This window comes from Rhinolophus sinicus, linkage group LG03 (assembly GCF_036562045.2).
Source record: "Rhinolophus sinicus isolate RSC01 linkage group LG03, ASM3656204v1, whole genome shotgun sequence".
Classification (NCBI taxonomy): Eukaryota; Metazoa; Chordata; class Mammalia; order Chiroptera; family Rhinolophidae; genus Rhinolophus; species Rhinolophus sinicus.
The window spans coordinates 27,733,836-27,748,107 of NC_133753.1; the positions used below are offsets into that span (position 1 = coordinate 27,733,836).

Below are 14,272 nucleotides of genomic sequence, written 5' to 3' on the forward strand. Positions count from 1 at the left end.
TGTACAAACCCAAGGTGAGAAACTGAAAGTGCGATCAGCTCTGGCCCCCACAATGAGTCGGGGGACGAGAATCACTCTCTGGAAACAAGACTGGGCAGAAATCACTCAGGAGTTTTTCCTCTCAAAATGTGAATATACAGAACAGGAGTCGATAGCAAAGCTCAAAATCTATTTCCTACCAAGCCTGGCTTCAACTCAACCATCCAGTCCCACACACAGGCAGGTAGTTACGGAGAGGTGGGAAGTCACAGGCAGGACCAAAGTGGTGTGGAGAGACGCCTCTCCCTAGACACTGAGCCCATCCTCGTGCAGGCCTTTGGGGTGAGAGAGCGAGATGAGCAGACTCAGCGCTGTGAGCCTGTCACGTAGATGCCAGCAGCAGGGCAGGTTCACAGAGAAGGCCAGGCCTGAAAGAGTTGAGAGACCTGACCCTGCGAGGGCAGTGGTAAGGAGTCTAGGAGGATGTGGAAGAAAAGAGAGAGGAAATCAGCCCCTCCCTTTTGTCATTCTGCCCGTCCATGTGCCTTGGAAAGGGGAGAAAGGACCTGCTCCTGAGCTGGCCTCTCCGCCATGCTCAGCCCCTCTCTGCCCAGACTGGGGGAGCCTCTTACCTGCACCGCCCTGGCCAGTGCTGATAACAGTTCATGTTTACTGAGCAATTCTATGCGCCAAACACCAGGCTGATTGCATTACATGTCCCCTCCAAACCCTCCACATGTAAGATACTATGCTTAACCCCCATTTCAGTGGGAAAAGATGGGGCTTAACAAAGAAACTTACCCAAAGCCACACAAACTAGACACAAAATCTAACACTGTAAGAGCAAGGGTTGACTACTAATATCACTTCTTCCCCCAAAAAGCTGCCATTTGAGTATCTTTGGTTGTCAGGTACTGTATCTAGTGTTTTAAATATCCTATTTTATTTGATTTTCATAATAATCTCATGAGGAAATACTTTTAAACATAATTTTAATTAAGTCAGATACATACCAGCAGAAAACTCAAGTGACACAACAAAGTTTAAGAAGTTAGTTTCCTGTTACCCGTCCTTAGCCCAGGATTCCTGGCCCCAGGTAATCATTAATACCTTGGCAGCTATCCCGCTAGAGACAGGCAGTGTGCCGTTATCATCTCCATTTCACAAATGATGAAGCTGAGGATCAGAGGGGTTACATGTGCTCAAAGTCAGACGCCGGGCAGTGGCTGAGCTGGGAGTGAGAGCAGGGCCCGTCTGATTCAAGGCCTGCTATCCTCCACTGCCTCCCATTCAGTAGCCACTGCCTAAAACAATCGTCCATTTCCATTCACCATAGGAAAGGGGGGAACTATGCCGGGCCCAGAGCCAATCTTACTCCTCCACTTTCCCAACTAAATGGAAAAACCAGCCAGGACTGGCCAAGGACACCCTGTGCCAGTCACATCAGCACTGCTTTATGTTTCCTCACATGGAAGCTGTCCTGGGTGAGGCAGGACCTTCTCCTTTACATCCTCGCTGCCCACACAGGCTCGTCTTTCAGAGGCTCATCTGCCTCTGAAAACAAGGGCAGGATAATGGGGAAGACGAGGTCACGCCTCACCGACAGGAGACCATGGGTCCCTGGGGCAGCAAAAAGAAAGGAAGGACACTCCTTCAGGACCCTCATGAATTCTGAGGCCAAGACAGTACCCCTTTGGAAACAATCTGAGGGGCATCTCGGGGAGGCCCTGGGCTCACCCTTGCTGCCTGGAGTCAGAATACATGTGCAGAAAGACAGAATTAAAATTGCAGCAATGCCTGATACAGATATGTTTGCAGGGCCACTCAAAATCCCCATCACAGAGCCCTTGGAACCCAAGGAACTCTGAACTCCTGCTCTGGCAGAGCCCCAACTGGGCTCTCTAATAACCCAAAACTGCATGGATTTCTAGATACCAGGGTTTTCTCTCGACGGCCTCCCTGCTCCTCCAAAAAATAAAAGCCCCGTGGGCTACATGGGAATGCTTTTTCCTCAGATGAAAGTTGCCTTTTTAAATTAGGTACATTTTCACATTTCTGTCCCATCACTACACAAAAATATACTGACATCGTGACCTTGAGAGAATCTATGTGGAGATGGGGGTGGGGGAACAGGAAAGAGTTGTTACTGCTTTTCCTGAGCAAGTTAAAATTTAGCCAGTCTGCAATCCAGGAGGTTTCCCATTCCCCTGCATGGGATACCAATGTTTGATTCCGCCTGAGCCCAGCTGACTCAGCAGAGTATTTACGTGTACAGTGCCTGCTCAATGTCCACTTGTGATCAAAGGCCTGGCTTTCCCATTTGTAAAATGGGACTAAAACCTTTCTCAGAGCATTACATGATATCTGCTGTGGAAAGCATTTTGCAAAATGAAGAAATCTTTATTGCTACTAATACGGATACCCAGCCTGCAGAGAAAACAGAGGAAAATTAAACCAGCACTTTCCATCCTTAAAGGCTTGACATCTATGAGGGTAAAAGAGACCAACCCGAACACTGGAGAACAATTCAAAAAATTTGTTAGCCTGTGCTGCAAAAAATCCCTGTGGGGAGATGATGATATGGGAAAGCACATTCGATAAATATTTCTTCAATTAATAAATGCGTTCAGATGCATTGCTTGAAAAATATCTACTTTGTGTCTATTCATAGTTTTATCAACACCAAAGGCTCTGAAATCTGTTCATTCTACGGTTGCTTACATATATCCCAAGAAAAGCAGTCAGTATTTATAGAGAGCAGCCCTTCTTTGAAAGATGTGATTTTTCAAAAGCGTACACAGACCCTCAAAGGAGATGACCCATATAATTATATTTTATAATTCCAGAACCACCCCCAAAAGAGCTCAATTCTGGAGAACAAAGAAACAAGCCATCCTATGTTAACCACTTTGTTGCCTGCAACCAGATTCACAGTGGATGCTAAAACAAACAAACAAACACAAAAACAACATTCTGGACAACCGCTAACACCCTCTTTCCTTCACCTCCTCCCATCTCCATGGTTCCTGAACTATCTTCTTTTCCTGGCACCAGCCACAGTGAACTTGGTGAATGTTAACAGCATTTTATCACCTGGTTTATATTTGTTTTCACTCAAACCAGGCCTCCCTCCAAATGTCTTTTTAGAATGTCATTCCTTGTCATCAAGGCTCATGACCTCAAAATCACCCTGCCCTCTCCCTCTTTTTATTTTAATTCTCTATACTTTGTCAATTACTTATCAACCAACAAATTAATCCAGGAGCTGAGTACAAAGGAGTGGACAAGACAGTCACTGACCTCAGGGGACTTCCGATGTCAGCCTGGAACCTGGGCCTACACAGAAATGGCTACCCTTAGAGGTAAAATATATGGGGATGTGCATTTATTGGGAGCTTTATTTTTGCCAGTATTGTATTAGGTCCTTTACTGCCCTCAGTAAGTTATACAGTCACAGATATATGAGAAAAAGGGACCACAAATCAACATTTAGATCTAAAACTGAGGTTCAAGAGAGATGGAAGAAAGATTCCCTAAGGAATTCACACCACTGATCCTGTCTATTTCCCAACTTCTTACTGTTGAATACACACCTGCTTTTCTCTCTTAGCTTAAAAAAAAAAAGGTATTTCAGAGTCAGAAAATGTTCCCACATTAAAAATTGATTGGTTAAGTAAAAGCCAAAAACCAGGAATCCTCACACCAAACCCAATTCCTAGACCTAGCTCACTCTATAGGGAAAGGCAACTTGCTTCCTTGCTTGGGAGGCCAGGACAGACTCTCCAAGGATATTTTTAAAAACCTCCTCCATTCCAGGGGGATTATTGGTTTTAGGCACAGATGTCACTGAAAGTCAGAGCAACTCCTTCAGAGCAGTCAAGCTGAAAGTCGACTTTAAACAACAGATTCCTCTATTACTACTTTCAAATGAAATAATCCATGGTTATTCCCCCAGAATGTTAACTCTATGAGCACAAGTACTGTGTCCATTTTGTTCCTTATTCACAACTGTATTCTACCGTAGCCACAGGTACTCACCAATACTTGCCAAACAAATCACTAGATCTACTTGCTTCCAGTTTCTGCAGCAACCATCTACCCATCTCCCACCAGCCTGAAGTCACATCCCAACCAGATTTATCAGTTCATAAATCATTATGACTTGAAAGTGCACGTAAAGGGAAAGAAACATGGACCAATGCACTCTGATGAAACCCGGAGCCTGTTTTCCTTGCCATACTGCTACGTAACAAGCAAATTCACACAGGACTGAAACAAGGAGATAGATGGCCTTTCCGTGACAGAGTTTCTACCTGGAGGCGGACTGGAATCAAGGACTGATAAAGGTGTGACCAGCCAACATACTATTTGTTAATTCTCTATAAATGTCTTGAGCATGCCAACGGAAAGAGCAGCACCCAGTGAACACAAAACTGCTCAACGGCTTTCAGGATGGGAAAAGGCAGCATGTACGACCTCAGCCCAGGCAGCTTATTTCCTTTCTGGCTGTTTAGAGACATGTATCCCACTGCATTTGGATGGGTGGCTGATCGCATATGACATAAACCTGAGGAAATCAGAACCACAGTTGTGAAGGGTTCTGGTCTGCTGGTGGAGTAGGAGGGAGGGAATGTCAGCACCCCCCGACATGTTCCCAATTACTGGGCAGTTCTACTACACCTAGAATGTTACCAGTTCCTGTCACTGTCCCACCTGGGCAAAGAGAACCCCAAGAAAGGGGGAAATGACTCAGAGAACACATCCCACTGGCCTGGAGTCAGGTGGTATTTTTGAACTGCAAAGCAGCATAGTACAGAGATAAAACAGTTAAGCAGGCCCAACCTAAGAATAACAGTGCTTGTTTTAAGAACAGTTCTACCCTTAAAGACTCATTCCCCTTTGTAATTTCACTATTAGACTCAAAACCACAATCACAAAAGGGGCATGAATTTGTTCCTAACAATATGAATCACACACCCTGATGGGCTTCCAAACCCCTTGCCGGGACAGGCCCAGAGGAGAAGAGAAATCGAATACACTGGGGTAGAGAAAGCACTAGACTAGTAATCAGGGCCCTGGCTTCTCCCCTGGCCCTGTCACCACTCAGGTAAGTCAGCTCTGAACACCCAGTTCCTGTTTCTCCTTTCTATAAAGTGAGGAGGTATGAGATGATCCCCCAAGTTCCATCCTTCCAATTCTAGCATCTCATGAGCCTACAGAGTCTCGGCACATATGCAGTTTGCTGTGCAAGGAGTTTTGTGGTAACATCTGGATAATATAGTCAAGAATTTGAATCTTCAGATAAGTGTCGTCTCACCTCATTCCATCTTTTGAGATTCCTAGGACTTGGGAATAGAATTTGCATTAACAGATAGAGCCTATTCCAAATCCAAAACTTTTGGCAGTGAATTGTGGCAGGGAAGTTATGGCTGCATTCACATACACACAGAAACTTTTGGAAGGACTGATCCTGGGGCTTGGCTCCAGGTACAGAAACCTAATACAGGATTAGGAGAAAATAATTCAAGGTCCTGGTTTTTGTCTGGCTTGTTGGACAAAAGGTATGTGCCCTGTGTGCCACATGCTTCTCTGGGGTGGAGCCATATTGACCCTCTGATAAAGAAATTAGGTAGCCTACACATACCATGCTTTCAAAAGCTTTTGGTAGGGATCTAGGAGCAGAGAAAGCAAGACCAGCTACTGCATCATTTCAGTAACAGGCTGGTATGATGTGAAACTACACAGGGGTAAGTCCTGTAGAGGAAATGACACTCCCAGTGGCACCATCTGTTCCTCTTTGTGTCTGGCATGATCTATATTTTTAACCTCGGGTGCAAGTAAGGCCCACCAGTAGGAGCCCTCCCCTTCCCTCGCCGACTGGCTCTCTATTCCGTGAGCATTCCACTCGCCAGCCTAGCAGAAGCCTCTCAGCAGGTGCACACGCTGGCATGGAGTTTGTCATAGGAAATGCTTCTAAGATCTATAAATTACATTTGATAAGGAAGCCTCTGTGGGGTTCATGGTAAAGTTCTCTCCATAAAACGCAATGATGCGATTTAGAACTGAGGCCTAAAGATGCTGAAAATCCTCTTTAAAAAAAACAAAAGTAGCAGTCAGTACATACGCACTGAATTTGGGCAGTACTGTATCTGTCAACTCACATTACCGTTCCAAGTTCTACACCAAAGATTTAGAAACAATGCTGTTGGAGAGTTCAAACTTCATAAACACATGATTGTGTGTTGGTGTGTGTGTACACACGTGCATACATGTAACATCTTTTCTTAAATCAGGGCAATATCCTCAACACCTTAAGACCAACAGATTTTGCTGTAACACTGTTCTTCCCCAAACTGTATAACCCAGTAGAATGGTAACTCCAAAGAAAATGAATGCAGCTTTTAAAATATCTCCCTGAAAAATGAAATATATGTTCACACAAAACCTGATACATAGATGTTCATAGCAACATCATTCCTAATAACCAAAAAGCAAACGTAAATGTTTATCCATTCATCTATTACATGATGAATAAACAAAAGGTGGTATATCTATACAACAGATTATTTAGCAATAAAGTGGAATGAAGTACTGCCACATGCTACAACATTAATGAACCTCAACAACACTATGCTAAGTGAAGGAAGTCAATTACTAAAGACCACATATTGTATGATTCTGTTTATATGAAATATCCAAATAGATAAACTAGAGAGTAGATTAGTTAGTTGTGGCTGGGGGCATTGCAGAGGGGACTACTAATGGAGCTTCTTTTTGGGGGTGATGGAAATGTTCTAAAATTAGATTATGGTGATGGTTATACAACTCTGTAACTATACTAAAATGAACTGAATTGTATACTTTAAATGGCTAAATATAAATTATGTCTCCATAAAGCTGTTTTTTAAAATACACATAATAAGACAACATAAAATAACCCCTCTGAAAAAAGTCTCCTTGAGCAAACTTAGAAATAATCTAGATGTATAAGAGAGGATATTTAAACCACAAATGATCCATGATGGAATATTATAAAGCCATTAAAATAATTACAAAAGGCTATGCGCCATGATAAGGAAAATGTTTACGGGAGAACGCTATGTGAAAAAAACAAAACATACAATTGAATGTACTGAGATTACCAACTAAAAGAAAAAAATAGAATACATGGAAATGATGTTTTTATTAAGATAGTAGAATCATGGTGAATTTTTTTCTCCTTTGTTTCCCAAGCTTTCTATAATATTGGCTCAGTGTATTGTTGATTAAAAACAAAAACAAAAACAAAAAAACAGTGTTCCTGCAGTTTACCTAGCTACAATTTAAAATACAAAATAAGCAAAACCACCTTGTTCTCTTTTTCAAGGTCCCTTTTTTAAACTTCCACTCACTTAGTTCACTGAGATCAACTAAGAATAGCCCAAATAAGACAGATTGGAATAAACACTCCTATCCCATTCTCAGAAGCCAGTTTCATTTTACTGGCTTTATCAGAAGCCAAAGCCTAGTCCAGCCAAAATTTCAGCAATTGCTCCTACACACAAAGTAATTCCACGCTCTGATCTTAAACTTCTGTGGGTGAAGGCAAGTTACTGCTGGTGGGTGACTGGACTTGGAAAGATTGGATGTTTCCCCGCCTTAAGAAAGGGGGGGGAACGGGGAAAAAGCCCTTATTTGTGTCTCTTCTCATGAGGCTTTGTGTCCTATCTCCAATTACAGGAGAAAAGGAACCTGAATCATTTTATTTTTTACCACAAAAGATCCTCTTCTGAGTAATAAAGAATTGTCAGTCACCAAATGCAGTCTGCAAACCCACTTAGAACCTATTACTGTCATCAGGAATCCGAGATTAATTTTCTCCAAATTTTTGGCAGGGGCCCTGCCAAAAAAAAACCAAACACCCCAAAACAGTATAACACTTGTATATGTATGGGGGAGGTGGTAGTACATTTAAGGGCACAGAGCTACCAGATAATTTTAAGGATCTACTAATATTGGACACAGTATCAGGAGCTGTATCTATTTCTGCCTCAGAAAAATGCTTCAATAATATTCTCTGATTTTTGGCATGCAGCCTTCAGATGTTTCAAGGGTGGCTACTTTCCTTTTTTGAGATGTAAAAACCAGGGAGGGAGAATATATCACAGGCAACACCAGAGTCTGTGAAACCCATTTAGTTCTCACTATAGTTGCATTTTCTGCTGTTGCTATACCAGTGCCTTCACAGGGACTCAACTGTTCCCCAGCCCTGACAAGAGCACAGGTGGCCTTTCATGGCTGAAGTGACCCAGATTGGTGGCACTGCAAGGTCTACCAGCAGAGAAGAGACTTCCACACTCTGGTAAGAAGCAGAAGATGAGAGAACAGATAGAAGGAGCCCTGCTGGTTTCTAGGACACAGGACTACAAGGGAAAGAAAACGGACACCTTCACTGAAACATGGGAGCACATACACAGGTGCCTGACAGTCTCTGCCACTAACATCGAAGCCTGTAAGAGGTAAGGCTTTCTGCAGCACCTCCAACTTTTCAAATAAAGCTTTTTACACAGAGACACTCACGAACTTACAATCAATCATCCTAGGGAATAGTGGCTATTGCCTTGAATCCAAGCCAGGGAGGGAGTGAACAGGTATCTTGATGCTCAAGGATGGTCACCCCAATGCTGTCCTGAAATTGCTTCACTGGTGTCAGATCCACAGCTGTTAGCAGCTTCAAATACTCATCACAAAATCCCCAGCCCCGACCTCAAGCTGCATCCTTCACGCCCACCAATATGGAAATAGCCCTCCCACATGACAGGATCAGGCAGTGTTTCTCACTGCTCTAGTTTTCACATTCCCTGCAATGTGGCAACATAATTTAAGAATATTAATTTCTTTAAAATTCCATTAAATGAAATCTCACTACCATGGGATACAGGAGTGACCCCTAGACTGAAGCCATCTTGAGGAGAAAGCAGGGGAAAGAGTATCTATTATCACACATGCACTTGTTCCAATGCTCATTTATCTTTAACCCAAGTGTCTTAATCCACAACACCTAAGTCTGCACAGGAGCAATATTTGCTTTCAAAGTTTGGGGAGGAAAAAAAGGCACTGGGCTTCTTCCTCTGTTTGTTGCTTCTCATCTTTCTCGTACTGCCTGAGGGAATGCCCCCTAAACAAGACATCCCTACTGCCCAAGCAGATAGAAGAGGGAAAATTAATACTGCTTGTTAGCTTCAACTAGGAGATTGCGTGTCAGTTCAGGAGCTCAGTAAAACGCTTCATGCATGGCAATTCCACAATCAGGCCCAGTGGATCTGCTAACATTCAGGTCTCCAAGCAGGCATTTCAGACCTGCAAAAAGGCATTAGAGCCCTGCTGCTGCCTTTCAGTGAGTTGTCACTTGGTAACTGGGGAACTACAGGGAAAAAACAAACACAGGTGCTCTCTGCCCTTCCTTCTCTGCCTGCAAGAGGCTCTGCTAAAGACATTCTCCACACTTCACTTGTCTGGGTAAGGAAATGAGTAAAACTATGTGACTCACTAAGTTTTTTAAAGATATTGTAATTCTCTGAGCCACAAACAGATACCAGTAGTTACCTGGCTGTCCAAAGAGCTAAGGATATGGAAAAAGAGCACAAGGAAAAATTTAAAACATAAGATAAGTTTTTATCTGGGGATGGAAAAGCATTGAGGGAGTGAAACAATGCTTAGAAGCCATAAACCTGAAATAACTACTTTTAATAAGCCAATTGAATTACTACCTTTGGAGGGTATACAGGTGTGTGTGTACACAGGGAGAAGGTAGCTGTAGGAATTGCTGCCCCAGCGACAGGACAGGAGGAAATCCCCTGCCAGGAGATGCACCATTACATAAGAGCACACGTTCAATCACCACGAGATGGAGACCTGCCAGGAAACCAGACAAAGTGCTGAGGTCTCTTCATCTGCCAGCCTGCATCTGTAACACTTATTTTACCTAACTTCCTCTTCTATCTGCCCAAATTCTGTGCTTTGAAAAGGCAGGCCCCAGCAAATAAGCTGAACACTGCCATTTGACAATGGGTTTGGCTCAGGGTTTAAACACTGCAGGGCAAAGGCAGGGGCAGGCCCTACTCTGAGCACCCAGAGACCTGTCCCAGTCAAGCTGTAGGTGAGCATTTGTTTCATATGCCATTTCTACTGTGTGCATCATTCATACAAATATTTTAAACCACAGTAATGAAAAGAACAAAAAGTCATTCTGTGGACAGGAAGTTCTATATCCAAAAAGTCATTCTGTTGACAGGAAGTCCTATCTATCAAGCTTCACACTAGTATTGTCCTCTATTTAACTCATTGGGCAGAAGTTCCTTAAGCAGCAAATGGCAATGAGAATTAACCAATGAGAATTAACAACATAAACCAAAATAAATTGACTTAAAGACTGTGAACTCTATGAGGGCACTGGCTGGGTTCTGTCTTATTCATTGCAGGATCCCTAATACCTAGCACAGTACCTGGCATACATTCCGCATCGCAAAAATACTTGAGTACTGAATGAAAGAATGAATGAACAAATGAATGTTATGCAAACATACCATAAATGTGTATGTATGTTGAAGAGTTATGGGTACTCAGGATCTGAGTAGTGCTTTGAAAAGGTTCTAGAAAAACTCCAGTTTTACCAAAAGGTAAGCAAACTAGAAATTAACAGTATAATCTAGTAATTAACAGGGTTCCATCACAAACTATCTTTGTGCCTTGTGCAAATTATTTGTTTGGCTTTGGTCTCAACTGAAAAAAATGCGAATAACAACAATATTTACCAAAAAAGTTTGTTGTTTATGAAATGAGATCAAGAAAGTAAAGTTCTTGGCACAAAGTTTTGTATACAGTAAGTCCCTAAACACTTTTCCCTATTACTACTATTACTGTTGCTTTATTAAATACGTACCTCCTTTACTCAGAGGGAAGTAGGCACACGCACACCCAACTCTGAAAATTTTTCATTTCTCGTTGAAAATACATCCAGCTAAAACTGCAAAGACCAGAAATGCAGAGCTTAACACCAAGCACATGTCTCTGCTAGCCTCTACTAGATGGTGACAATTTGGGTGTGGAATTCCCAAAACAGAAAAGGTGTGTGTGTGTGTGTGTGTGTGTGTGTCCTTCATACACACGAGTATATTTTAAAACAGAATAATGAAAAGAGCAGAAATGAATTATGAATTAAGCACTATGAAAAGCTGAAAGAAACACTTCCAACCCTGAAGATCTAGAAAGAGTAAATACCTAAGTTTAAATGAACTGGGTAGTTTTATTGCCCCTCTGTATAGAACACACACAAAGTCCATTACCAGGAGCAACAAAGACCAGGGAGTCGCCTGCCACGGAGAGAACATTCTGTGGGAACAGCAGCATTAGGCCTCTTGGCCAAGATGTGAACTTCCCTCAAACCAGCCAAAGATCTGATTTTGACGCCTCTTTTCTTCTGGATTTTACGGTCCCCTAAACCACCTCCCCCTCCTCATCTCCTTACAGGTAACTTTTTCCAGTTAGTTCAGCAGCCCCACAGCCACAAGCCTGCAGGAGAGTCAGACGTACACTAATATCAGGAGTCTCCGAAAAGCAGGAGTGAAACAGAAAGTCTACATATATAAACAGGAAGTGGTTTCGGTGAGTCTCAGTCCGGATAATAAGACAAGTTTTTGAGATTAAAGACCCGACAGGGCGCGGGGGCTGCAGAAAGCTACGGTGCTCACACACACGGACTGCAAGGTTTGCTCAGGAAATCCACCGTCGCTAAGCCAACCCTGCCCCCACGCGCGACCCGCAGCTTTGATCGGCAGGCGGGGTACATAACAGCAGTAATAAGAAAGAGGACCCCTGCTTACCTCCTCTCCAGCGACCCGCCAACTGTGGTCTCCACCCTGAACTCCCGGACAGCGACCGCGACCCCGAACGCCCCGCGAGGCTAGAGCAGCGCGCCCCGATCCCGGTCACTAAGCTCCCGGCCTCACACCCGCCGTCTGATCCTCCTCCCGGCCTCAGCACAGCCTCCCCTGGCTGCCCTCCCGGCACGGTGCCCGGCTGACCCACCCCAGCGCGGGGCTCGCGGCCGGGTGACAGCCGGACTGGCAGATAGCAGCCGACGCCGGGCGGCCGGCGGGGCTCCCCAGCGTCCCTCACAGGCGGTGCGCGTCGGCCCCGCGTCCCTGACAGCTGGCCGGGAGCGCCAGTGACACAATGCCCGACCCCGCCGCCCCCCGGCCCCGGTGACAACTTACCCGGGGAACGGTGCGGCGACCTCCGGGATGGGGGCGCTCGCAGCTTCTGTGGCGCTGGGATCCCCTCCGTCGCCTGCGCGCTCCCGCAGGTTTCTCGGGACTAGGCGAGGCCGCGCGTGCCGCGCTTGCCCTAGTCTGGATGGCGCGGGCCGGCACTCCGGGAAGAGGAGGCGGGAGGCAGGGAGCGAGACTGTCGCCGGCTGAGGAGAACAGAACGCGGCAGCGGTGGCGAAGGCAGCAGCTCCCGCGTCAGTGGCCCAGCTGTACCGCGCGGGCGGGGGAGGCCCACGGAGGGGGGAGAGGAAGGGGCGGAGCCAGGCGCGCACGCAACAAGCGCCGGCGTCGCGTCGCCGCGACCGCCCCGCTGGGAGGCCCCGGCGATCCACGGCTGCCAACACGCACGCGCCGCCGCCGAGCTGCAAGCCCTACGGGAGGTGAGCCTGGGTGGGGGTGGGGGTGTCTTAAAGAGACAGTTACGTCGACTGTGAGGGAGTGGACTGGGAGGTGGTACTGGCTCGGACTGTGCCGCGTTTGCAGTGCATCCTCCAGTTATTTTACTATTATTATTATTTAGATTTTTAAGATATTATTTGGATTATTGGATTAATATAATTTTCAAAGAATTGGTTTGCACTCAGGTTCACAAGGTGCTTTAACGCATGTTGGCTTATTAGCTTTTGAATCGTTCGCTAGACCTATCCCTGAGGCAGGTCATTATCTCCCCGTTAAGCAGTGCTTCCTAAACCTTGGTGGTAGCCTGCCAATGTCAAAATTGCTCAGAGGGGTGGGGTGGGTGTAATTGGGGTCTTACCTTAAGCCCTTCTGAGCCAATAAAACTAGGGTCAGACGCAGGGATCTATTTTCATGAGCATTCCCAAGTGATTCCTCAGCACGCTAAAAGCACGACGGATCTCAACGTTAAGAAAACTGAAGTTCAGGGCTAGGACTGGCAGAGTCGGGGCTAGAAGTTCGCCACACTCCTAAATTCATTTCCCATCTCAGCCTTGCCTCCTGTGGCTGTTTATATATGAGTAGTTTGTGCACTGTGGCTACATCATTTACTGGTGATCACACTGCAGTACTAGGAGGTAAGTCCTCCACTGGTGTGTTTACAGGGCTTGTGGCCCCTTGATGATGGTGACTTTTTATCTTTGTACCCCAGGGCCTTGTACAGTGCCTGTCTCAGAGGTGCTTAATAAAAGTTGGGGCACTCCTACTTGAGGATCTGCCAGAGTCTGCACTTGGACCCACAGACTTTTCGCCTTTGCTGCCGCTTGTAGAATCATCAATCATCCCAGTTTGCCTGCGGCTAAGGGAGTTGCAGGGACGGGGACTTCCAATGCTAAAACTAGGACAGTCCATGGCAAATGGGGAAAGAGTTGGTTCTCCTGTGGTATGACTCAGAGGACAGGGTATACCTTCCCCCTCTCCCAGGAATATAACTATGCAGGAGCTTGTACCTGTACCACTTTGAGAGCAGGAAAAAGAAGCTTGGCTCCCTGAAAGTGAAGGACAGAAAAGGTTCAGAATTAGTAGTTGTGTCTTTGTTGGTATCATTATTACTTATAACAGGAGTGACAGCCACTGTTTATTGAGCACCTACTGTTTGCCAGGTACTGGGTAGAGACTTTTATACATGTAACCACTGTCAAACTTGAAGAGTCTGGAGGCTTTGGCTAGAAATAAATAATAAAGATTTATTCAAGGATGTTAGGGTTTGTAAACCGGAAACACAGCTAGGCCATACCCAGAGTGTTCCAAGGAAGAAAGAAAAGCTACGAGTTCTTATAGTGAAAAGTACATCTTGAGAAGAATCCGTTCTGCATTCTTAGACTCTGGATTGGTCCTAGATGGTAATCCTCTAGACGACCAGTGGTCTGGATAATGGATGTCGGGTGGTTTGGGTATGTGAACCTTCTTTCCTTAGTCCTTCAAGGGGTGGTCAGAGGGTTATCTGGAGGTTTGATGTATATCCAGGCATTTATGCAGTGTTTAAAAAGTTCAAAAGTTTAAGTTCTCAGGCTAGTTAAAACAAGAAT

At 45.0% G+C, this 14,272-nt stretch overlaps 1 protein-coding gene across 3 annotated transcripts in view; it reads right to left on the reverse strand.

The window, feature by feature from the left end:
* Positions 1-12,601, reverse strand: part of SUSD6 (sushi domain containing 6) — a 91,218-nt gene extending 78,617 nt beyond the window's left edge. The window contains exon 1 of one of the 3 annotated variants that reach the window (XM_019733412.2): positions 12,234-12,592. The gene's annotated coding sequence lies outside the window, so the exon portion shown is untranslated. Of the gene's footprint in view, positions 1-11,840; positions 12,196-12,233 lie in introns of those variants that run through there. The other 2 variants (XM_074327296.1, XM_074327298.1) reach the window with 2 other exon arrangements.
* Between the last annotated feature and the right edge of the window lie 1,671 nt (positions 12,602-14,272).